The following is a 25,312-nucleotide window of genomic DNA, read 5'->3' on the forward strand; positions in this document are numbered from 1 at the left end:
GGGCTGAAGGAGACCCAGACGACCCAGGCGGCGGAGCTTCGTGAGGTGAATGATAAAGTGAATACCAACAAGGACGAGATCCTGGGCCTGGCGGTAAAAATGGAGGCGCACGAGGCGGTGCACAGGAGGTGGGCCGAGAGAATTGAGGTCCTGGAGAACAGGTCGAGGAGGAAGAACCTCCGGATTCTGGGTCTTCCCGAAGGAGTGGAGGGAGCTGATGCCGGGGCGTACGTGAGTACGATGCTCCATTCGCTGATGGGTGCGGAGGCCTCTCCGACCCCCCTGGAGCTGTAAGGGGCTCACCGGGTCCTGGCGAGGAGATCCAAGGCTGATGAGCCGCCAAGGGCGATAGTGGCAAGGTTCCTTTGCTTCGCGGACAAAGAAAGTGTGCTGTGATGGGCCAAGAAGGTGCGGAGCAGTAGATGGGAGAACGCGGTGATCCGAGTATACCAGGATTGGAGCGCGGAGGTGGCAAAGAGGAGAGCTGGCTTCAACCGGGCCAAGGCGGTGCTGCATAAAAAAAGAGTCAGGTTCGGCATGCTGCAGCCTGCGCGACTGTGGGTCACTTATCAGGACCGACACCATTATTTTGAAACGCCAGAAGAGGCTTGGTCCTTTATTCAGATGGAAAAACTGGACTCGAACTGAGGGGATGTGGTTGTATATGGGGTTGTAAATATGGGTAAAGAATATTTCATGGGTGGGATGATGGATGGGGATGTGGGTAGAATTCTAGTTAAAATTCCTAAAATTTCCTTTTTTTCTTTTCTGTAGACAAGATGATGATGATGGGGAATTTGGGCGTCGGTGCTGGAGGGAGTGAGACTCGGGGATGAGGGAACTGGGATAATGGCCGCAACAGGAGCTGCGCCATAGGGGGCGGGGCTGGTTCAGGAAAGCGTGGGCTTTTTCCCGCGCCAAAAGAGGAGGGGGGATGGAGGAAGGTAAGGAGGAGGAGAGACTCCCACACTGGGAGATCAACGGGAAGACTGGGGAAGCCGGGGTCAGCAGAAGTCAGCTGACTCACGGAAGTAATATGGGGGGAGCAAAAGAGTTTTAGATGTGGATCTAGCGAGGGGGGGGATTCTAGGGTTGCTGCTGCACTGTCCGAGGGGGAACTGAAAATGGAACAGGTGGTCGGGGCGGGGGTTCCCAGCCTGGGGGACTGGAGGGTGCGAGAGGCGCGACCATGGGACTGGCCTAAGATAGGAGATGGCTAGTCGGCAGGGGGGCCCCCCAATCCGGCTGATCACATGGAATGTGAGAGGCCTAAATGGGCCGGTTAAGAGGGCCCGAGTGTTCGCGCACTTAAAGGGACTGAAGGCAGACGTGGTCATGCTTCAGGAGACACATTTGAAGGTGGCAGATCAGGTCAGGTTAAGGAAGGGATGGGTGGGACAGGTGTTCCATTCGGGGCTGGATGCGAAGAATAGAGGGGTGGCAATACTGGTGGGAAAGGGAGTGTCATTTGAGACCAAGAACATAGTAGCGGACAAGGGAGGCCGATACGTGATGGAGAGTGGTAGGTTGCAGGGGACAGAGGTGGTACTGGTGAATGTATATGCCCCAAACTGGGACGATGCTGGATTCATGAAACGGATGTTGGGGCGTATTCCGGACCTGGAGGTAGGGAGTTTGATAATGGGTGGGGATTTTAACACAGTGCTGGACCCAGCATTAGATCGTTCCAGATCTAGGACGGGGAAGAGGCCGGCTGCGGCCAAGGTGCTTAGACGGTTTGTGGATCAGATGGGGGGGGAGTAGGTCCGTGGAGATTTGCCAGGCCTTTGGCCAGAGTATTTTCTTTTTTCCCCCACGTGCATAAGACCTACTCCCGGATAGATTTTTTTGTTCTGGGCAGGGCATTGATCCCGAAAGTGGAGGGAACGGAGTATTCGGCCATAGCCATTTCAGATCATGCCCCGCACTGGGTGGAGCTGGAGCTGGGGGAGGAGAGGGACCAATGCCCGTTGTGGAGGTTGGATGTGGGACTGCTGGCAGACGAGGAAGTGTGCGTGAGGGTGCGGGGGTGTATTGAAAGGTATCTGGAGGCTAACGACAACGGGGAGGTGCAGGTGGGAGTAGTATGGGAGGCGCTGAAGGCGCTGGCCAGGGGCGAGTTAATCTCCATCAGGGCTCACAGGGTGAAGAGAGAGGGGAGGGAAAGGGAGAGGTTAGTGGGGGAGATTTTAAGGGTGGACATGAGCTATGCAGAGGCTCCTAATGAGGGACTACTCGGGGAGAGACGAAGTCTCCAGAGGGAGTTTGACCTGTTGACCACAGGGAAGGCTGAGGCACAGTGGAGGAAGGCACACGGGGCGATATATGAATATGGGGAAAAGGCGAGCCAGATGCTGGCACACCAGCTCCGTAAGAGGATGGCAGCGAGGGAAATAGATGGAGTCAAAGATGGCAGAGGAACTACGGTGCGGAGTGCAGGGAAAGTGAATGAGGCTTTTAAGGCCTTTTACGAGGAACTGTATAGGTCCCAGCCCCCAGGGGGAAAAGAGGGGATGCGGCGATTCTTGGATCAGTTGATGTTCCCCAGGGTGGAGTTGCAGGAGGTGGCTGGTTTGGGGGCATCAATTGGGGTGGAGGAGCAGGTTAAAGGACTGGGGAGCATGCAGGCAGGGAAGGCCCCGGGGCCAGATGGGTTCCCGGTGGAGTTCTACAGGAAGTATGTAGACCTGTTAGCCCCGTTGCTGGTAAGGACCTTCAATGAATCAAGGGAGGGGGGGACCTTGCCCCCGACAATGTCGGAGGCGACGAATCCTTTGATCTTGAAGCAGGATAAGGACCCACTGCAATGTGGGTCGTATGGACCGATCTCGCTCCTTAATGTAGACGCTAAGTTGCTGGCAAAAATGTTGGCCATGAGGATTGAGGACTGTGTCCCAGGGATGATTCACGAGGACCAGACGGGATTCGTAAAGGGTAGGCAGTTAAATACTATTGTGCGAAGGCTCCTAAATGTGATAATGATGCCATCGGTGGAGGGAGAAGCGGTGATAGTGACAGCCATGGACGCGGAGAGGCCTTCGATCGGGTAGAGTGGGAGTATCTCTGGGAAGTGTTGAGGAGGTTTGGGTTCGGGAGAGGGTTTATCAGTTGGGTTAAGCTCCTGTATAAAGCGCCGGTGGCGAGTGTGGTCACGAACCGGCGGAGGCCGGAGTATTTCCAGCTGTATCGAGGGACGAGGCAGGGGTGCCCCCTGTCACCTCTGCTGTTCGCATTAGCAATTGAACCTTTGGCCATGGCGTTAAGGGAGTCGGGGAAATGGAAGGGGGTGGTTCGAGGGGGAGAGGAACATCGAGTGTCGCTGTACGCAGACGACTTGTTGCTGTATGTGACGGATCCAGTGGAGGGGATGGTTGAGGTAATGCAGATCCTACGGGAGTTTGGAGACTTTTTGGGCTATAAGCTCAATGTGGGGAAGAGTGAGCTCTTTGTGATCCATCCGGGGGACCAGGGAAGAGGGATAGACGACCTACCGTTGAGGAGGGCGGAAAGGAGCTTTCGATACTTGGGGATTCAGGTAGCTAGGAGCTGGGGGGCACTGCACAAACTTAATTTGTTGCGGTTGGTGGAACAGATGGAGGAGGATTTTAAAAGGTGGGACATGTTGCCACTCTCGCTGGCGGGTAGGGTACAATTGGTTAAAATGGTGGTCGTCCCGAGATTTCTTTTTGTATTCCAATGCCTCCCAATTGTGATCACTAAGGCCTTTTTTAAGAGGGTAAGCAGGAGCATTATGGGATTTGTGTGGGCGAGCAAGACCCCGCGGGTAAGGAGGGGGTTCTTGGAGCGTAGCACAGATAGAGGAGGGTTGGCATTGCTGAATTTGGGTGGTTATTATTGGGCAGCCAACGTGGCGATGATCCATAAGTGGGTGATGGAAGGAGAGGGGGCGGCATGGAAGAGGTTGGAGATGGCATCCTGCAAAGGAACAAGCCTGGGGGCGCTGGTGACGGCACCGCTGCCGCTCTCGCCGACAAGGTACACCACGAGCCCGGTGGTGGCGGCAACGCTAAAGATCTGGGGACAGTGGAGACGGCACAGGGGTCCTCAGACGGGAGCCTCAGTGTGGTCCCCGATTCGAGACAACCAATGGTTTGTCCCAGGAAGGATGGACTGGGGGTTTCGGAGCTGGCATCGGGCAGGGATCGGAAGAATGGGGGGACCTGTTCATTGACGGGACGTTTGTGAGCTTAGGGGCGCTGGAGGAGAAATTTGGGCTACCTCCGGGAAACGCTTTCAGGTACATGCAAGTGAGGGCGTTCGTGAGGCGGCAGGTGAGGGAATTTCCGCTACTCCCAGCACAGGGGATTCAAGATAGGGTGATTTTGGGCGTATGGGTCGGAGAGGGCAAGGTGTCAACGTTATACCGGGAGATGAAAGAAGAGGGGGAGGCTTTGGTAGAGGCGCTGAAGGGTAAATGGGAAAAGGAGTTGGGGGAGGAGATTGAGGAGGGGCTATGGGCTGATGCCCCAAGTAGGGTTAATTCCTCTTCCTCGTGTGCCAGGCTTAGCCTGATACAATTTAAGGTGGTTCATAGAGCTCATATGACGGGGGCGAGGCTGAGTAGGTTCTTTGGGGTGGAGGACAGATGCGGGAGGTGCTCAGGAAGTCCGGTGAACCATGTCCATATGTTTTGGTCATGCCCGGCACTGGAGGGGTTCTGGAGGGGAGATCCGGGATCAGTATCTAAGGTGGTGAAAGTCCGGGTCAAGCCAAGCTGGGGGCTAGCACTATTTGGAGTAGTGGACAAGCCGGGAGTGCAGGAGGCGAAAGAGGCCGGCATTCTGGCCTTTGCGTCCCTAGTAGCCCGGCGAAGGATCTTGCTAATGTGGAAGGAGTCGAAGCCCCCCAGCGTGGAGGCCTGGATAAATGATATGGCGGGGTTTATCAAGTTGGAAAGGATAAAGTTTGCCTTGAGAGGGTCTGTGCAGGGGTTCTACAGGCGGTGGCAACCGTTCCTAGACCATCTCGCGGAGCGTTAGATGAAGGTCGGACAGCAGTAGCAGCAACCCAGGGGGGGGGAGTGGGGGGGGGGGGGGGAAGGGGGGGTTTCTCTGGGGGGCATTTGAGCAAGAAAGCACATGAATGATCCGGAAACTGACATGTACGGGAAGAATCCAATGTACAAAGTTTTGTATCTTATTGACTTGCCATGTTCATGTCTTGCCACGCGAGTTCTTTTTCTTTTCTTTGTTACGGGGTGGGGGGGTTGTTTGTAAAGTGGAAAATATTGTTATTGAAAAATTCTCAATAAAACCATATTTAAAAAAAAAAAAAATTGGAAATTTAAGGAAGGTTGTTTTGACTGACAGCTGAGAACATCCAATCAGGGAATGGAGAGCCAATTGACCATCCAGTTGGTGTACTGTGGGCTCGGTCAAAATCCTGGAACTCCCTTCCTAACATCACCGTAGGTGTACCTACACCACAAGGGATGCAGTGGTTCAAGAAGGCAGTTCATCACCACCTTCCGAAGGGCACCTTCTGAAGGGGAGGCAGTGGTGTAGTGGTATTGTCATCGGACGAGGAATCCAGACACCCAGGCTACTGCTCTGGAGACCCTGGTTCGAATCCCACAGGTGGTGAAATTTGAATTCAATAAGAAATAATCAGGAATTACAAGTCTAATGATGACCACCATTGTTGAATGCTGTAAAAAAAAAAAAAAAAAAAAAAAAAATGTTTTAAATCCACCTGAGTCATGAATATCCTTTAGTGAAGGACATCTGTCTTCCTTACCCAGCCTGGCCTACAGGTAACTCCAGACTCTCAGCAATGTGGTGAACTCTTAACTGCTCTGAGTGGCATAGCAAGCCACTCAAGGGTAATTAGGGATGGGCAACAAATGTGATGCCCGCACCTTGTCATAATACACACCAGTATATTACGGTGCAGACACACACACACACTGATGGACATGCAGTGGGACCAATCAGCATACACAACACCGCAGCCAATCACCAGTGAGAGCACACGCACTATAAAGACAGGGGACAGGAGAGTTCCCGCTCATTCTAGTAGCAGCCAGCTTGGAGCACAGAGCTCACAGCCCGCAACATAGACATTCACCATGTGCTGAGTGCATCACCTGGTTAGGACTAGGCAAGGGTCAACAGTTAAAGCTGGAATTGCATTTACCCACAGTTCATGTATGTTAATATAGTTAACCTTATGATAAAATAGAGTTGCACCACTTCCAGTGTTGGTGACCTGTTTGTGATCCAGAACACCCAACACATCACACCTTAGAATCCCTATACAGATAAAAAATCCCGATAGTGCAGAAGGATGCCTTTCAACCCATCGAATCTGCACCGACCCTCTGAAAAAGAACTCCAGCCAGGCCCAATTCCCCACCCTATCCCCTATAACCCCACCTAACATGCACATCCCTAGACACTAAGGGGCAATTTAGCACGGCCAATCCACCTAACCTGCACATCTTTGGACTGTGGGAGGAAACCGGGGTACCCAGAGGGAACCCACCTATACGTGGGGAGAATGTGCAAACTCCACACAGTCACCCAAGGCTGAAATCGAGTCCTGGTCCCTGGCACTGTGAGGCAGCAAGGTGCCACCGTGCTGCCTTCCAACCATAATTCTACTGTACGGGGGTTGATGTTGGTGGCATCATAGATGACCATACATCTGGATAGTCATTAGATGCCAGAATCCAGACTAACTTTTTTCTTTCTCTTTTCTTTCTTTGACAAAGGGTCATCTGGACTCAAAACGTGAGCTCTTTTCTCTTCCTACAGATGCTGCCAGACCTGCTGAGATTTTCCAGCATTTTCTCTTTGGTTTTTTCTTTCTCTGTTTGTCTCTGTCTTCCACCCTGGCATTTCCTTCCGCCCGTGTCCTTACTTAGCCTGGGACAGAGAGACAGGGAACTCAGTTGTAGATTAACCCCGCTACCGCTGGAACTGAGCACAGACTGGTTGGGATTGAAGTTGAGACCTATCAATCTGTGGATTCAGTGCTTTTAACCAACAAGACGAACGGGAAGAGATTCAGTTTTAAAAAAAAACACCTGAATGTGTTGAATTACAGTGGGAATGTGATTTACTGCAGTTAAGATTGAGGCACTGGTCACTTTGTGGAAAACCTTTGGAGTAGCAGCACACTTCGTCAACACGATAAAGTGTTAAAAATGGAATTACCTGATTGGCTGAGGTGGCTGGTGTTAATACGGTTGCGTGTTTGCATTCTTACATGGGCCATTATAATTACCCTTCCAATCTGGGTATTTTAAGAGCCCTCCAGCTGATTTTTAAGTTGTTGACCGCAGTTTCTACTTTGAATCAAATGTCGGGCCTTTTATCCCAATGTATTTGGCCATTGTAATGACATCACTGTCACTACGGTAACTTGTGTTTGCTTGGAAAATGCTGAGTGCGCATTCTACCTCAGGTTTATGAATCCTAACAGTTACATATCCTGGGGACTGAGTGAAAGTTATTGATGTCGGTGCCCAAGGATCTAAGACTCATTAGAAAGTAATATCCTTTTTATAATGCTTCCTATTAAAAATTTAATTGAGTCAACATTGACTGAGGCCCAGGAGCAAGGTTGCCTGCCTGACCTCTCCGGCAATGCTGCATGGCTCATGAGTGTAATCCTGAGAGAGTGATTTGTTTAGAGGGGGAGCAATGCTGCTGGAATTGAAAATATATTGAAATTATGCATAAACCCCATCGTTGGAGTTTGAGGTCCTCGCGGCTACCCGTGACCGAGAGAGGAGGAAGTGCGCTAAAGACTCTTGAGAGGCGAAGTTTTCTCGCACTGACTGATAGCTGTGGAAGAACCATTCATGGTTTGTGTGGCCTTTCCCCTGCTCCATGCAATGAGCATGGTCCAAGGTTCGATCCATTGGAGTTATGTTTGATTGGAGTGCATGGGCAGAGATTGGTCCCAGTGGAATTCTAAATGGTAGGAGTGATTAGGAAAGGTTGTGTTTGTGATGGGGGTTTTTTGTCATTGGAATTCTATACAATGGGGCTGAGCAATTTGGGAATTCTGTACAATACAAAGCAATTTTTGGAATTCAATGCAGTTGGAGAGATTGGTAGGTACTGTGCCCAATTGCAGTTCTGTATAACGAGAATGAACAAAGAGAAATGCTACAGGATTTTTTTTAGATCTCTGTTCAATGGCTATGAATGGCGAGATGTTAATTTGTTGGTATTTATTTCTAGTAGGGGTGAATGGGAAAGGATTTGATCTATTGGGATTCTAATCTTGGATTACTATCCCACTGCTTTACTTGAAGGATCCTAGATACAATGGGGATTAGAAGGGGGCCTGGCCCACTGGCTAGAAAGCCGATGCGAGCCATACTTATGGGAACTTAGATTAGTAATGGCAGGCTTTCCCTGGGATCAAGGACCCCCGGAGAGGAAATCCCAACTGCCCCACACCCGCTGCGCCCCACCCTGCCCATCACCTCAAAGCTATTGGCCAATCAGAGGCCAGAGATCGTGCATTGCTCAGCAGCACTGCCCAGGAGGCACTGGCTACTGCTGGTAATGCAGCCTCCCAAGTCTCAGGACCGTAGATGGACCCAGCTCACAGGGGAGTGATGTTGGGTGGGGCATCACGAGAGGAGAGGTGGGTAGGGGTGAGAGGTGGTGGTGGGGGGCAGGGGGTCAGAGGGTCGACAGCAAGAGAACCTCCCTCCTCCTTATAGATGGCAGATCCTCAATTTGAACTCGGGTCCACCCGCCCACCTGCACCCCCCCCCCCCCCCCCCCCCCCCCCCTCCACTCCACCACATGTGACCCCCTTGCCCATGGAAGCCCATGACCGGGTGATTTTTGGGCTTCCTGCAGGCTAAGTTATTTGCACGTCACTCGGTAAATACCAGTGACGGTGGGCCAATACCCTTATGTGGGCATTAATTGTCCACTTGACGGCTTCGATTGGTGTTGGGAGTTTTCCTGCCCGGACTTTAAGCAGGGCAGAAGCAGGAAAGTGGTGGAGTCCTCACCCACCACCACCCGACATGATTTAATGCCCCTCTGTCACCAAACCCACCGTGAAGGAGGGCATTAAATTCCATCCAATGAGTGCAGATCACTCCACATACAATAGAAGGATTCAAGGGAGGCACTTTAGGTAGTTTTTCAAATTCCGACGCAAAATAATTTGAAGGAACCATGTTACCAGAATAAAACTAGGTTTACATAGATATTTACATAGAATTTACAGTGCAGAAGGAGGCCATTCAGCCCATCGAGTCTGCACCGGCTCTTGGAAAGAGCACCCTACACAAGGTCAACACCTCCACCCTATCCCTAAAACCCAGTAACACCACCCAATACTAAGGGCAATTTTGAACACTAAGGGCAGTTTATCACGGCCAATCCACCTAACCTGCACATCTTTGGACTGTGGGAGGAAACCGGAGCACCCGGAGGAAACCCACGCACACACGGGGAGGATGTGCAGACTCCGCACAGACAGTGACCCAAGCCGGAATCGAACCTGGGACCCTGGAGCTGTGAAGCAATTGTGCTATCCACAATGCTACCGTGCTGCCCAATGAGGCCAGTTTTATTCTGTGGAGATACTTTATGTGAGAGAACTGAGTTAAACACCGTTGAGCACAAATCCAGCCCAAGCTTGATGAAGTCTGTATCTGCTGGCGATTTGACATGATTTGGCCAGTCTCACTCTGATCCAATTTCTGGTCGGCAGAGATCAACATCACAAACACAATGAGGGCAATTCTCCCAAAAGGGAACAAAGTCGCTAGTGAGTGCGTTTAGAAACGTGTTTCTCGCTGCTCGGAGTGCCGAGAAGCCAATGCCTATTCTTTTTTTTTTTTTAAATGTGTTTATTCAAAGTTTTTCCAACAAAAATTTTCAACCAATTAAACCCCCCCCCCCCCCCCCCCGTAACAGAAAAGAAAAAGAAAAAAGAACAGAACAGAACATAAACATATCAATCAAACAGAATACAGAACTTATACAATGGGTTTCTCCCGCACATATTAACCCTCCCATATGCTTTTTTTTTTACAAGTACCCCTAGGAAAAAGCCCTCCCCCGCCCGCCCAAACCCCCCCCCCCGAAAGAGACACCCCCTCCCCTCCCCTCCCTCCCTGGGTTGCTGCTGCTGTTGACCGACCTTCCTTTAACGCTCCGCGAGATAGTCTAGGAACGGTTGCCACCGCCTGAAGCACCCCTGCGCAGACCGTCACAAGGCAAACTTTATCCTCTACAGCTTAATGAACCCTGCCATGTCATTTTATCCAGGCTTCCACACTGGGGGGCTTCACCCCCTTCCACATGAGCAAGATCCTCCGCCGGGCTACCAGGGACGCAAAGGCCAGAATACCGGCCTCTTTCGCCTCCTGCACTCCCGGCTCGTCCGCCACCCCAAATAATGCTAATCCCCAACTTGGCTTGACCTGGACTTTCACCACCTTGGACATAGTCTTCGCGAAACCCCTCCAGAACCCATCCAGTGCCGGGCACGACCAGAACATTTGGGCGTGATTCGCCGGGCTTCCCGAGCACCTCCCGCATCTGTTCTCCATCCCAAAGAACCTACTCAGCCTCCCCCCTGTCATATGCGCTCTGTGAATACCCTTAAACTGTAACAGGCTGTGCCTGGCACATGAGGAAGAGGAATTAACCCTGCTCAGGGCATCAGCCCACAGACCCTCTTCAATCTCCTCCCCCAACTCCTCCTCCCACTTGCCCTTCAGCTCCTCTACTAAAGCCTCCTCCTCTTCTTTCATCTCCTGATATATCGCCGAAACCTTGCCTTCTCCGACCCATGCACCCAAAATCACCCTGTCCTGAATCCCCTGTGCCGGGAGCAGCGGGAATTCCCTCACCTGCCGCCTCAAAAACGCCCTCACTTGCAGATACCTGAATGCATTTCCCGGGGGTAACCCAAACTTCTCCTCCAGCGCCCCTAGGCTCGCAAACGTCCCATCTATAAACAGGTCCCCCAACCTTCTGATCCCTGCCCGATGCCAGCTCCGAAACCCCCAATCCATCCTTCCTGGGACGAACCGATGGTTCTCCCGGATCGGGGACCACACCGAGGTTCCCATCTCACCCCTATGTTGTCTCCACTGCCCCCAGATCTTTAGCGTTGCCGCCACCACCGGACTCGTGGAGTACCTTGTCGGTGAGAGCGGCAGCGGTGCCGTCACCAGCGCCCTCAGGCTTGTTCCTTTGCAGAACGCCACCTCCAACCTCTTCCATGCCGCCCCCTCTCCCTCTATTACCCACTTACGGATCATCGCCACGTTGGCTGCCCAATAATAGCCACCCAGATTCGGCAACGTTCCAGAAACCCCCTCCTTACCCTCTGGGTCTTGTTTGCCCACACAAAACTGATGATGCTCCTACCTACCCGCTTAAAAAAGGCCTTGGTAATCCTAATAGGAAGGCACTGGAACACAAAAAGAAACCTCGGGAGGACCATCATTTTAATCGACTGTACCCTGCCCGCTAGTGAGAGTGGCAACACATCCCATCTTTTGAAGTCCTCCTCCATCTGCTCCACCAGCCGCGCCAAATTAAGTTTGTGCAGGGCCCCCCAGCTGCTAGCTACCTGGATCCCCAAGTACCGAAAGCTCCTTTCCGCCCTCCTCAACGGTAGGTCATCTATCCCTCTTCCCTGGTCCCCTGGATGCACCATACAGAGCTCACTTTTCCCTACATTGAGCTTATAGCCCGAGATGTCCCCAAACTCCCTTAGGATGCGCATGACTTCCACCATCCCCTCCACTGGATCTGCCACATACAGCAACAGGTCATCCGCATACAGCGACACCCCATGCTCCTCTCCCCCTCGAACCACACCCCTCCATTTCCTGGACTCCCTTAATGCCATGGCCAAAGGCTCAATTGCTAATGCAAACAACAGGGGGGACAGGGGCACCCCTGCCTCGTCCCTCGATACAGCTGAAAATACTCCGACCTCCGCCGATTCGTAGCCACACTCGCCACCGGGGCTCTATAAAGGAGCTTAACCCAACTGATAAACCCCTCCCCAAACCCAAATCTCCGCAATACTTCCCAGAGATGCTCCCACTCTTCCTGGTCAAAGGCCTTCTCCGCGTCCATAGCTGCCACTATCTCCGCCTCTCCCTCCACCGATGGCATCATAATCACGTTTAGGAGCCTCCACACATTGGTGTTTAGCTGCCTGCCCTTAACAAATCCCGTCTGGTCCTCATGAATCACCCCCGGGACAGAATCCTCAATTCTCATAGCGGTAAGCTGCAGGGGACGTATTGGTAAATGTATACGCCCCGAACTGGGATGATGCCGGATTCATGAAGCGCATGTTGGGGCGCATTCCGGACCTGGAGATAGGAGGCCTGATAATGGGAGGGGACTTCAATACAGTGTTGGACCCAGCACTGGATCGCTCCAGATCGAGGAATGGAAAGAGGCCGGCGGCAGCCAAGGTGCTTAGTGGGTTTATGGATCAGATGGGGGGAGTGGACCCGTGGAGATTTGCCAGGCCGCAGGCCAGGGAATTTTCTTTTTTCTCCCACGTCCACAAAGCCTACTCCCGGATAGATTTTTTTGTTCTGGGCAGGGCGCTGATCCCGAAAGTGGAGGGAACGGAGTATTCGGCCATAGCCATTTCAGATCACGCCCCGCACTGGGTGGAACTGGAGTTGGGAGAGGAGAGGGACCAACGCCCACTGTGGCGGTTGGATGTGGGACTGCTGGCAGATGAGGTGGTGTGTGGGAGGGTGAGGGGGTGCATCGAAAGGTACTTGGAGGTCAACGACAATGGGGAGGTGCGGGTGGAGGTGGTATGGGAGGCGCTGAAGGCGGTGATCAGGGGAGAGCTAATCTCCATTAGAGCTCATAGGGAGAAGATAGAGGGCATGGAAAGGGAGAGGTTAGTGGGGGAGATTTTAAGAGTGGACAGGAGATACGCAGAGGCCCCTGAGGAGGGATTACTTGGGGAAAGGCGACGTCTCCAGACGGAGTTTGATCTGTTGGCCACAGGCAGAGGCACAGTGGAGGAAGGAGCAGGGGGTGACCTACGAGTAGGGGGAGAAGGCGAGTCGGATGCTGGCACACCAGCTCCGTAAGAGGATGGCAGCGAGAGAAATAGGGGGAGTCAAGGATGGAAGGGGAGCCACAGTGCGGAGTGCGACGAAAATAAATGAGGCATTCAAGGCCTTCTATGAGGAGCTGTACAGATCCCAGCCACCAGCGGGGGAAGAGGGGATGAGACGATTCCTAGACCAATTGAGATTCCCGAGGATGGAGGAGCAAGAGGTGGCTGGTTTGGGGGCACCAATTGGGTTGGAGGAGCTGAGCAAGGGTTTGGGGAGTATGCAGGCAGGGAATGCCCCGGGACTGGATGGGTTCCCGGTGGAGTTCTACAGGAAGTACGTAGACATGTTGGCCCCGCTACTAGTGAGGACCTTTAATGAGGCAAGGGAGGAGGGGACCCTGCCCCCGACAATGTCGGAGGCGACGATTTCTTTGATCCTAAAGCGGGACAAGGACCCACTGCAATGTGGATCGTACAGGCCGATCTCGCTCCTCAACGTGGATGCTAAGTTGCTGGCAAAAGTGCTGGCTACGAGAATTGAGGACTGTGTCCTGGGGGTGATCCATGAGGACCAGACGGGATTTGTAAAGGGCAGGCAACTAAACACCAATGTGCGGAGGCTCTTAAATGTGATAATGATGCCATCGGTGGAGGGAGAGGCGGAGATAGTGGCAGCTATGGACGCGGAGAAGGCCTTTGACCGAGTAGAGTGGGAGTACCTCTGGGAAGTGCTGCGTAGGTTTGGGTTCGGGGGAGGGTTTATTAGTTGGGTTCAGCTCCTTTACAGAGCCCCGTTGGCGAGTGTGGTGACGAATCGGCGGAGGTCGGAGTATTTTCGGCTGTACCGTGAGACGAGACCCCTGTTGTTTGCATTGGCGATTGAACCCTTGGCCATATCATTGAGGGAGTCTAGGAATTGGAGGGGGGTGGTCCGAGGGGGAGAGGAGCATCGAGTGTCGCTTTACGCAGACGACCTGTTGTTGTATGTGGCGGATCCAGTGGAGGGGATGGTGGAGGTCATGCAGACTCTAAGGGAGTTTGGGGATTTTTTGGGCTATAAGCTCAATGTAGGGAAGAGTGAGCTTTTTGTAGTACAGGCAGGGGACCAAGAAAGGGGGATAGGCGAGCTACCACTGAGGAGGGCGGAAGGGAGCTTTCGGTACCTGGGGATCCAGATAGCCAGGAGTTGGGGGGCCCTCCATCAACGGAATCTGACGAGGTTGGTGGAGCAGATGGAGGAGGACTTCAAAAGATGGGACATGTTACCACTCTTGCTAGCGGGTAGAGTGCAGTCGGTGAAAATGGTGGTCCTTCCGAGGTTTCATTTTGTGTTTCAGTGCCTTCCCATCGTGATCACCAAGGCCTTTTTTAAGAGAGTAGGCAGGAGTATTATGGGGTTTGTGTGGGCGAATAGGACCCCGAGGGTAAGGAGAGGGTTTCTGGAACGCAGTAGGGACCGAGGAGGGTTGGCGCTGCCGAACCTAGGGAACTACTACTGGGCAGCAAATGTGGCGATGATCCGTAAGTGGGTGATGGAGGGAGAGGGGGCGGCATGGAAGAGGTTGGAGATGGCGTCCTGTAAAGGAACGAGCCTGGGGGCGCTGGTGACGGCACCGCTGCCGCTCTTGCCGTCAAAGTACACCACGAGTCCAGTGGTGGTGGCAACGCTAAAGATCTGGGGCCAGCGGAGACGGCACAGGGGTGCAATGGGAGCCTCGGTGTGGTCCCCGATCAGGGGTAACCACCGGTTTGTCCTGGGGAGGATGGACGGGGGGTTTCAGAGCTGGCATCGGGCGGGGATTAGAAGAATGGGGGACCTGTTCATTGATGGGACGTTTGCGAGCCTAGGGGCACTAGAGGAGAAGTTTGAGATACCCCCGGGAAATGCTTTCAGATACATGCAGGTGAGGGCGTTTGTGAGGCGGCAGGTGAGGGAATTCCTCAGGTGAATGAAGATGCATGTTCCAGAAATATATATATATATAGAGACAAATTCAAAGATGCAAGACAATGCTTAGAATGCAAACATTTGCAGTTAATTAAGTGTTTACAGATCCAGAGATAGGGGTAACCCCAGGTTAAAGAGGTGTGAATTGTCTCAAACCGGGACAGTTGGTAGGATTTTGCAAGCCCAGGCCAGGTGGTGGGGAATGAATGTAATGCAACATGAATCCAAGGTCCCAGTTGAGGCCGTACTCATGTGTGCGGAACTTGTCCATAAGTTTCTGCACAGCGATTTTGCGTTGTCGCGGGTCCTGAAGGCCACCTTGGAGAACGCTTACCCGGCGATCAGAGGCTGAATGCCCTTGACAGCTGAAGTGTTCCCCGACTGGAAGGGAACATTCCTGCCTGACGATTGTCGCGCGATGTGCGATTCTTACTGTGCTCACCCCAGTCCAACGCTGGCATCTCCACATCTTGTTTGTGGAGACCACTGCTGATCGGCGCTCGCCCGAGTTCTCCGAGATGAAGGGGATGAATCGCAAAGCCCCAGGTACCCCGGGAATCTGCACATTAGAGTGAGGTTAGCTGCCTGGTTTGTATATGCAGATTTGCCAAAATGTGATCCCACCCACAATGGGGGGGATTTACATCACAACCTCTCGTGAGATTGCATTGGGTCTCACGAGGTGTGGGGAGCTGTGTAGATCCTGGGATCAGGGTCTCCCGGCTTTCAGTGGCCACACTGCACCACGGCTAACTGCTTTTCTGGCACAGCATGCCATTGGATCGCACCCCAAATTTCATTTCAAGACTATTTAGCAAACTTATTCAGAGATGCCAGAGAGCAGGTATGTGTTGGGGGGGGGGGGGGGCAGGGTGGTGGTGGAGAGCATAGGTGGAACCTGTTGGTGAGGAGGGGGCAGATGGAAGGAGTAGGTGGAGTCATACTTGGGGGTGGGGGGGTAATGGAGGGGGGAAGTGGAGCCGGTCTGGGGGGAGGGGATGGCAGGGGATGGAGAGGGTAGGTGGAATTGGTCTGGGGTTGGAGGGGGTAGGTGGAGGCAGTTTGGCTGGGGGAAGGTAGAGGCAGCGATAGCTGGAGCCAGGGGGGGGTGGGATGAGGGGGGAGGGGGGGGGGAGGGTGCTGATGGTGGAGGAAACTGGATAAAAATGGCTCCCTGGTCCAATAAAATGGTGCAGTTCTGAGGTTGGGTATCAGTCAAGGTTGTATGGTCTCTCATTAAGAGGTCCAGAGAATTGTATGTTTAAACATAGACCTTTTATTGTTAAGCCATAACTAAGCATGTATCCCAGGTACTGCTGTGCATGGGAGCTGCCTCCATGCTGACTCCTTCAAGACTCAATGGGCGGGATTCTCCGACCCCCCGCCGGGTCGGAGAATCTCCGGGGGGCCGCGCGAATCCCGCCCCGACGCCGGCTACCGTATTTTCCGACGCCGTTTTTCGGGCGGGGGAGGTTTCCTGCCATGCCGGTCGGGGGCTGTTGGTAGCAGCACCCTCGGCGATTCTCCAGGCCCCAATGGGCCGAGCGGCCGTCTGTTTTTGGCCAGTCTGACCGGCGTGGGTTACGTATGATCCCACACGGTTGGACCTGGCAGGTAAGTCGGCGTGGGCGGCCCTCGGGGAGGGGGGGGGGGGGGGTCTGTCGCCAGGAGGGGCCCCACGGTGGCCTGGCCCACGATCAAGGCCCACTGATCGGCAGGCGGGCCTGTTCGTTGGGGGCACTTCTTCCTTCCGCGCCGGCCCCTGTAAGGCTCCGCCATGGCTGGCGCGGAGAAGAGAACCCCCCCGCGCAGGCGGCAAAACACAACGGCCGGTCTGCGCATGCGCGGAATCATGCCGGCAGTTCCCCGCATGCGCGAGATCACGATGGCCGTTCCGTGCATGCACGAATTTGTGCAGTCCCTTCGGCGCCGGCTGGAGCGGAGCCTCATCCCCGGCGTCCACCTAGCCACCGAGGCAGGTGAAAATTCCTCACCTTGGGGGCCCGTTGACAACGGAGTTGTTGGTGCCGGTTTTCCCGCCGGCGTGGGGACTTTGTCCCCGGAAGGGAGAATCCCGGCCAATGCCTCAGTATGCAATCATGTGATTCTCTACATCATACTGTGGGTGATTCTGGTCTCCAGTCCCACATTAACCCTTGCTCAGCTACAACAGCGAGCAGCTATTGCTTAAAGGCACTTACTTGGAATCTGCTATACCTGGTCTGGGAGTGTCTTGGCATTGGGAAGAATTCCATTCCTTAGCACTAACAACCCTCCGCTATGTGGGAAGTGGCACGTATAATTTCCAGGGAGGGCACTGTGGCACAGATGGCATGACGATCGAGCAGTGATAGATGGAGTCAGAGAGCAAAGCAGCATTATCCTGTTGAAGTACATTCAACTTTAATTTTCCTTCATTTTAGGGCACAACACAGTTTGAAATTAAAGTCCGACATTCCGGAAAGTGCAAGTTACTATGTTCTTCCATCGCGCATATTTAACAGTCTCTTCTAACCCTGGACTGCGGTCAGGTTTGTTTGTGCTTCAGTGTTTGCGGTTTGTCACCATAATGCAGTGAATGCAGCAAGCTGAACACAGTGTTAACATTCCAGAATGGTTTCCGATTTTGGGCAGCTTTTCCTCTGGGTGCCCTCGAAACGTGATTCATTAGTCTGCGAGGCTTTTTCGCCCTATGTCTAAAATAAATCACCTGTATTTATCTTCAGACATCCCAAAGTGATTACTGACAATGTATGTTTGAATCCATTGTTGCAATGTAGAAAATGCGGCAGTCAGTTTGTGCATAGCGAACCCCCTCATAAAAGCAAAGTGATAATCAGGTAATCTGATTCAGATGTTGTGTAAGGGCTGTTAATCAGGACACCGGGGGAACATCCCTTTTCTTGGGTTAGTGCCATGGGATCTTTTTTTAAAACTAGGACCAGAACACAATCTCAGACTAAAGGGACGATCCTTTAAAACAGAGATGAGGAGGAATTTCTTCAGCCAGAGGGTGGTGAATCTGTGGAACTCTTTGCCTCAGAAGGCTGTGGAGGTCAAATCACTGAGTGTCTTTAAGACAGAGATAGATAGGTTCTTGAATAATAAGGGGGTCAAGGATTATGGGGAGAAGGCAGGAGAATGGGGATGAGAAAAATATCAGCCATGATTGAATGGCGGAGCAGACTCGATGGGCCGAGTGGCCTAATTCTGCTCCGATGTCTTATGGTCTTATATCCACCTTGTTAAATCCACTCATCATATACTGAAGGAAGACTGAATATGAAGCTTAAACCAGGTTTAGTTTCAAGACTACAGCGGGATTTTCTACCGCGATGTGATTCACGGTGGCAGAGACAGCCTGCCATTGGTCATTATGGTCCCGCTGCTGTCAACAGGGTTTCCCATTTAATGCAACCCCCCCCCCCCCCCACACTCGCCGGGAAACCTACAGTGGGGGTTCACCTTCGGCGGGACCGGAAGATCCATCAGCAAGAATAGCCGGATAATTCCGGCCTACAGCGTAAACACACTGATTCCTCTAGTTCTCCCGAACACCCATTGTAACCCACTGACCATAACTAACCCACGCCTGCGGAACTGTTTTTTTTCTACTCTTGCAATAATTCCTTAATCCTTTCCCGCGTGGGGGGCAGTTGCTTTTCATTACCAAAGTAATGCATGCACTCAATTGCAGCACAATTTCAACATCAACACTCCCAATAGGGAAATCACTTGCGTTGCTTTCATGCCGCATCAGAATGACAGAACCCCCCAACAGTGCAGCACTCCCTCAATACTGCACTGGAAGGTCAGCCTAGAATTTGTCTCTCGAGTGGAAGTTGAACACAATCTTCTGCCTCTGAGATAGGAGTGCTCCAAACCATGACTGATATCTTAAAGCGCGTTTGAGCCTTGTCGACGTCCGTTTTGATATGCAGATTAGTTCCAATTTTGAGTCCGCATCAGCATCGAGAAAATGGGACTCGGGAAGTATGTAATATGTGAGAGAGTGGAGGAGAGACAAACGTTACATTTGACTTTTAGAGTACTGGAATCCACCATCTTAGAAATTTCCTTTCATTAAAGTTTTACATTTATTTATAGCTGTTCGAGAATCTCAGCAAGCCCCTGGATAGGATGCTAGCCTCATGTCATTGAAAGGGTGATTGCATTTATATTGCATCTTATCACATCTCTTAGAAAATGACAAAGTACCTCATATATAATCAATTACTTTCAAGTGCGCTGACAGTAAAACAAAGCAGTCATTTTGCACACAGCAAGCAGCTGTGGGATGAAAGTCAAGATGCTTGTGTCAGTGGAGTGGTTAAAGAGGCAGGAGCGTAGGCCAGGACACTGGGAGAAATTCCGGCTCTTTAGTTAGCTGCGACACAGTCCCTTCAGCATCCACCTGCGCTACAGGTGCAATCAGTTTAACCACATCAAAAGTATTGCACCTCTGCACACTCGCTCACAACGTTGGAATGTCAGAGTAGTTTATGCATGGAGCATAAACCGCAATCTTTTGGCTCTGAGACAGTAATGCTGCAAAGTCATCACTGTCTGAATATGGCCACCAAGGCACGGTCTGAATAGAATCTCAGGCAGAAATAATGAAATGACAGAAACATTAAATAATTGTTTTGCTTCAGTATTTATCAGGGAGCCAGATCAGGTGGCCATCATAAGTTGGAAATGATAGGGCACCATGGTGGCACAGTGGTTAGCACTGCTGCCTCATGGCGCCAAGGACCCAGGTTTGATCCCGGCCCTGGGTCACTGTCCGTGTAGAGTTTGCGCATTCTCCCCATGTTTGCGTGAGTCCTGCCCCCACTACCCAAAGATGTGCAGGGTGGGTGGATTGGCCACGCTGACACTTCATAGATTATCATAGAATTTACAGTGCAGACGGAGGCCATTCAGCCCATCGAGTCTGCACCGGCTCTTGGAAAGAGCACCCTACCCAAGGTCAACACCTCCACCCTATCCCCATAACCCAGTAACCCCACCCAACACTAAGGGCAATTTTGGACACTAAGGGCAATTTATCACGGCCAATCCACCTAACCTGCACATCTTTGGACTGTGGGAGGAAACCGGAGCACCCGGAGGAAACCCACGCACACACGGGGAGGATGTGCAGACTCCGCACAGACAGTGACCCAAGCCGGAATCGAACCTAGGACCCTGGAGCTGTGAAGCAATTGTGCTATCCACAATGCTACTGTGCTGCCACTTAATTGGAAAAAACTAATTGGGAACTCTAAATTTATTTTTTAAAAGTTAGAAATGATGTAACCACATTTAAAATAGAGAGAGGAAAGATAGTAAATACATTTATCCAACTCATAAAGGGATGAATCCCCTCGTCTGGATGGATTGCTACCGCAACTTTTACTTAAGGAAGAGATAACAGAGGCACTATGTTATACACCTTTCATAGTTTGCTAGGAAACGTTGTAGTATCAGATGACTGCTGATGTTATACCTGTATCTAACAAGGGAGATAGTTCATTTAGCTTAACATTGGTGGAAAGATAATGGAATCTCTACTAAAGGAATTTTTTTAAAATGCTAGAAATAAAAAATGTAATGATGAGTAGTCAGATTGGATTTCAAAGGTGAAAGCCTTGGCCAACCTCATTGAATTTTTTTAAAACCCAGAGATCACACAAGGGTAATGTAGTAGATGTAATATATCTAGATTTCCAAAAGGTCTGTTTTAAGGTTCCACACTATATAGTAAAGAATAAGATTAAAACATGTGGGATCAGGGGACAAGTTTCAGAATAGATAGCTAACTGGCTTCAGGACAGTAAGTAAAGAATAAGGGATTCAGAGTGGCTGAGGCATAGAAATGGGTTCCCACAAGGTCCAGTGCTCAGAGCACAATCCACAATTTATATTAACGATTCAGACTTTGGAATCAAAAAACAATTTCTAGATTTACAGATGGTAACAAATGGGGGTGGGGGGTTGTTTTTTCAGTGGGGAGGAGTTACTGAGGAGGCCTGCAACAAGTTAGAAGAAGACATTAATAAACTTTCTGAATTGGCATATAACTGGTGAGAAAAGTCAATATGGATAAGTCTGAGGTACTACATTTTTGTTAAGAGAAATAAAGAGATCCCTTGTTACTTGGAACATAAGCTTTTAAATGGGTAGAGGAGCAAAGGAATCTGGGAATACAAATACGCAATTTCATTTTCATTTCAAATCTCTTAAAGTTGTGACCCCGCTCGATAAGTCCAAAACACAAACAAGTCGAGCACTTGGAGTTTATTTCTAGAGGGATGAAATTGAGCAGTTACTATCAACTTGTATCAGATCAGACCACACTTGGACCATGTGTAGAGCTGTGGCTACTATATTATAAAAAAGGATATAGAGGCATTGGAAAGATTGCAAATAAAAATAGCAAGCATGACACTAGAACTGTAAGGTTATACCTACCAGGATAAGAGTAAACTTGGAGAGAGCATTTCCGTTTGCAATGAAGAGCTAAACTAAAAAGCATCAATATTACATTCATTTGTTCAGCTGGAGGCAGGTCATTGGCTCATTGTCTGCTGATGCGTGGTCCTGAACCCTTTTTTTGGTGTTTATTTTGTCAGTGGTTGTTTGCTTATGCTTTCCACTCTTGGGAAGGGTGAGAAAGGAGGTCTGAATGGCAATTGAACCTGCGCTGTTCCTATTCCACACCACATGCTTGCCACCAAATCAACTGAGATAACAGTACGCCTCGTCCAATACAAGAGAATTGCCAATGTATCAAGCAGAGAATTCTGAAGAAGCTTCCCATTATTCTGGGGCTGTGCCCCCTGATTCTAGACTCACCAGCCAGGGGAAACATCCCATTCACATCTACCCTGTCTCACCCTGTTAAAAATGTTGTAAGTTCCAAAGAGATTAACTCACAGTATTTGCTATGAGTTATACTCTAGAGAATACAGGTCCATTTTCCTCAATCACTCCTCATAAGACAATCCCACTATTCCCAAGATCGCAGGAAGAATAAGGGGAGCTCAATTGGAGCCTAAGCACTGGCATGGATTGGTCGGGCCAAACAGCGTTTCTATGCTAATAAAAACAGAAAATGCTAGATAACCTCAGCAGGTCTGAAAGCATGGAGAAAGAAACAGAGCTAGCATTTCGAGTCCGTATGATTGCCTTCAATGTTTTCAGTCCAAAGATGTGCAGGTTAGGTGGATTGGCCATGCTAAACTTGCATTTAGTGTCTAATGGTTAGGTGGGGTTATAGTGATAGGGTGGAGAAGTGGTTCTGGGTACGGCGCTCTTTCAGAGCATGGGTGCAGACTCGATGGGCCAAATGGCCTCTTGTGTACTATAGGGATGCTATAGATATTTTCCTGTTTATTGTGTATAATTCTCAGTAAAAACCTCCTCACAATTGATTACTTCAAAACTATCTCCATTCTTGGCGGAATCCAGACTGTGGTCCGGGCGGGATTCTCCGTGGATCGGCGGGACGGGCAGAACGGTGCAGTGGAGTGGCAGGAACCACTCCGGCGTCGGGCCGCCCCAAAGGTGCGGAATCCTCCGCACCTTCAGGGGCTAGGCCGGCGCCGGAGTGGTTTGCGCCGGCCGGCCGGCGGGCGTGGAAGGCCTTTGGCGCCACGCCAGCCGGGGCCGAAGGGACTCCGCCGGCCGACGCGGGTGGGCGCATGCGCGGGAGCATCAGCAACAGCTGACGTCACCCACACGCATGTGCAGGGGGGGTTCACCTTTGCGCCGACCATCGCGGATGCGCATAGGAATAGCGTGCTCCCACAGCACAGGCCCGCCCGTGGATTGATGGGCCCCGATCGTGGGCCAGGCCACCATGGGGGCACCCCCCGAGGCCAGATCGGCTCGCGCCCCCCCGAGGACCCCGGAGCCCGCCCACGCCGCCAGGTCCCACCGATAAGGGACCAACTCCAATTTATGCCGGCGAGACCTGCATAGAACGGGCGGGACTTTGGCCCATTACGGGCCGGAGAATCGCTGGGGGGAGCCCGCCGACCGGCGCGACGCGATTCCCGCCCCCACCAAATCTCTGGCGCCGAAGAATTCGGCAGCCGGCGAGGGCGGGACTCCCCCCCCCCCCCCAGCGATTGTCCGACCCGACGGGGGGTCGGAGAATCCCGCCCGATCTTGAAGTAGCTGAATTGGGAAGCAGTTTTGTGGGAATCTGGGATTGTGGGACCCAAAAGGGATAAAGCAGGTAAATGGAGTTGAGGTACAGATCAGGGATAACCTAAATGAATCATGAAGAAAGCTAGTGTGGCTGAATGTTCCTGTGTTTCTACATCAAACAGAAAATGGGCTGAAAACGCCACGTTGGAAAAAGAATATGCTCTCCTCAGGATATACAAGCCTAATATTTGGATATACATTTTAGCTCTGCAAAATATGCTCCTGAAAAATGAGACCATGGCCTCATTTACCCAGGCTTGGCAGTTTCTCTGAATATCGATAAGCGTTGTGATCACAGGAGCCTGTCCAGACTCGTATTTGGAGAGGTTGTTATTATTAGGTCTTAACCGTTATTGCAATGAGAGGAGAGATGACAATGAAAGATTCTGGGCCTGAATCTGAAACTGTGCTGAATCAGCCAGATCATTTATCTCTCCATTCACTGAATGGATGCGATTCTTTACCTTGACCAAATGAGTGACCTCAAAGGTGGTTGAAGGAGAGGCTGGCAAGCTGCGTTTCATGTTTTTTCTTATATTCATGTATTTCTGGTTAAATCATTCAAATGGTCATTATTCTTTGCTGGCTTTTATTCAACATGACTGGCGTGTTCCACCCACAAGCTGACTGTCTCTCTTACAAGTTGTAATGGAAAAATATTAGAAAGTAAATCACACAATTGAATTAGAGGAAAGGATTTATAAAATCCAAAGTTTTTATGGAAGAGACTCCTTCTCTGCAGTTTCTATTGATTCTGTCTCAGGCAGTTGCCTGCTAGATGTTAATATAAGGATGGCTCAACTTTGCATATTCTTTCTCCCTCGCCCATTAGCAGGTGCTGACTCATGCTATGGGGCCATGCTTATATAGGTTGTTTTAGACTTCACCCCCTTTTTAGTTTTTTAAGACACTTTTCATTACAGCTTTGTTTGCACTTCAACCCCACTCTCTTCATCTACAAGCACGCGATGCAGAGAGTGGAGGGAGAAGGACCACCTCATGAATCTGCTCCTGGGCCTGGCCAAACTTTCAATCAACAGGTCCAGGCAGGGGGTCACCGAGGGGGTCATCCAACCCGACTGTCTTCCCTTCCACAGCAGCTATACTTGCGATGGGGTGTCCCTGGAAAGGGAACACGCGGAGCCCACCGACACCGTCAAGGCCTTTCCTACCCAGTGGGCACCATGGGGATGAGGGTGCATTATCAGTCCTCTTGGTCACATTTTGAATTGATGTTTTAATTTTTCTTTATGATTCGTTTTTTGTTGAAGGCAGTATCTTTAAGGGGCTGTCCCTTTAACTTGTCCCTCAGTTTGTTTGATTTACTTTAATTGGTCAATTCTTGTAACCCAAAATAGGGTACAAGTCCAAAAATTGTGCTTTCTTCCTTTCCAAATGCCGTGACCTCGTGCATCTTGGCAATGACTGACGGGCGATAGGTGGCATCACAGTTGAGTCCTGACCCTTCCTCACGAACCATCTATGCACGTTTACTCTCTCTATTCGAATGTACGGGATGGGGACTCGAACCTGGCACCTTTTTTTGTCGTTTGGCTTAATGCCCCAATGGTTAGTCCACCTGCTAACTGAGTCAAAGATGAGAGTTCTCTAGATCTTTCTGCAATGTTGAACTGTTTTATTTCAAAGTTCAAATATGGCTTTTCTGAGGGAAGGAATAGTCAGTTTTCTGCTGGGTTCCAAACCCCTGCTAATTGTCCAGGCACAAGTAATAGCAATCTTAATAATTTAAAATAAAGATTTTTGTATTCTGGAGGAGTGCTGAGCTCACTTAACACGCCACCAGCCACGTTTCTCCAAATGTCTAATAGTCCCTACTGTGCCAACGTTGCACATACACATTACACCCAAGACTTTTGTGAAGAATAATGGCACTTTAATGTCATATTATTGAGATATTTTGTTCTGTGGAGCCTTGACCACTAGAAAATTGTATGACTCTGTCAAAACTCCTTTCACTTAGGATTCTTACAGCTCGGAGAGTAAGGGATCATTAGCTGAGACGAGATTTGATCCCAGTTCCCTGAACTGAAAGGCCTGTGTCATGATATGCAAACATGCAACCAATGAACACTCAGACTAGGA

General features: G+C 50.9%; 1 protein-coding gene across 1 annotated transcript in view; it reads left to right on the forward strand.

Moving 5' to 3' along the window:
- The window catches only part of LOC140395214 (receptor-type tyrosine-protein phosphatase delta-like), a 634,165-nt gene that overhangs the window by 179,080 nt on the left and 429,773 nt on the right, over positions 1-25,312 (forward strand). The gene's annotated exons all lie outside the window — the stretch shown is intronic.

The sequence above is a fragment of the Scyliorhinus torazame genome, chromosome 18 (assembly GCF_047496885.1).
Source record: "Scyliorhinus torazame isolate Kashiwa2021f chromosome 18, sScyTor2.1, whole genome shotgun sequence".
In the NCBI taxonomy this organism is placed as follows: domain Eukaryota; kingdom Metazoa; phylum Chordata; class Chondrichthyes; order Carcharhiniformes; family Scyliorhinidae; genus Scyliorhinus; species Scyliorhinus torazame.